A 1,292-nucleotide genomic window follows, 5' to 3' on the forward strand; every position below is an offset into this window, starting at 1 on the left:
CGCCTGGAGCAACGAACCCATCGTCGGTGCTGTTTGTGAAAGAAGAACCGGAGAAGAAAATCATCAACCGGGTGGTATTCGATCTCCGGGGCCCCAACGCAAAGATTCTGTCTGAGGTCCACGATCTGCCAACAGTTGAGGATATCATGGAATCGATGGCGGGCATGATGATCTTTTGCAAGCTCGACGTTTCCAAAGCCTTCAACTGTATTCGGCTTGCAGACGAGGATTCCATTAACGCGACGGCGTTCAGGACGCACCGTGGCGTGTTCAAGTGGACGGTGCTACCCTTCGGCATCAAAGTCGGAAGCGTGGCCATGCAGCGACTGATGGATGCCATGCTGCGTGGGCTCAAGGGCGTCGCGGCGTATCAGGACGACATCATCGTGGGTGGCAAGAACAAGGAGGAACTGATCGAGAACACCCGCGCGGTGCTGTGTAGGGTGCGCGAGTTCCAGCTGCCACTCAAGCTGAGCAAGTGCGAGTTCTTTGCAACGGCAGTGCCTCTGCTTGGCTTTGTGCTGAGCGCTCAAGGCATTTCGACGACGAAGTCGGCTGTGCAGGCCATGCTGGATTTCCCCGTCCCCAAGACGAGGAAGCAGGTGCGCTCGTTCATTGGCGCGGTGGGGCACATCAGCGGCTGGATCAAAGGATTTGCTGACATGCGGGCGCCGCTGGACCAGTTGCTCAAGAAGGACGTCAAGTTTGTCTGGACGGATGATTGCCAGCAAGCTTTCTCACGGATCAAGAAGGTCGTGACGTCAACCCCGGTGCTGCGGTTGCCGCGGCGCGATGAAGTGTTTGTGTGCGAGGCTGATGCGAGTGACGTTGGCACGGGCGCGGTGCTCTACAACATGAAGCCTGGTGGCAATCCGTCGGACATGAAATGTCTTAAACTGGTGGGGTACTACTCGAAGCGTCTGTCAAGCGCGGAGCGGAACTACAGCACGACGGACAAGGAGCTGTTGGCGATTGTGCGGGCAGTGCGTCGTTGGAGACATCTGCTGACGGGATCCAGGCACAAGGTGATTTTCAAGTCGGATCACAAGAACTTGGTGAACTACCAGAGCTTGGAGGTCAGGAACTACCGGATGGCGCGATGGATCGAGGAGCTCAGCCAGTGCGATTTCAAGATTGTGTTCACGGCTGGTGTGTCGCAGCCTCTGGCGGACTGCTTGTCACGCAACCCAAACTTTGAGGGCAGTGTGCGAGGCGAAGCCGTTCGCAAGGGGTTCACGCCGGGTCAGCTGGACAGCACGGTCGCGGCCGCAGCCACAGTGGCGAGCACGTCG

The sequence above is a fragment of the Capsaspora owczarzaki genome (genome assembly GCF_000151315.2).
Source record: "Capsaspora owczarzaki ATCC 30864 unplaced genomic scaffold supercont2.17, whole genome shotgun sequence".
In the NCBI taxonomy this organism is placed as follows: domain Eukaryota; class Filasterea; order Ministeriida; family Capsasporidae; genus Capsaspora; species Capsaspora owczarzaki.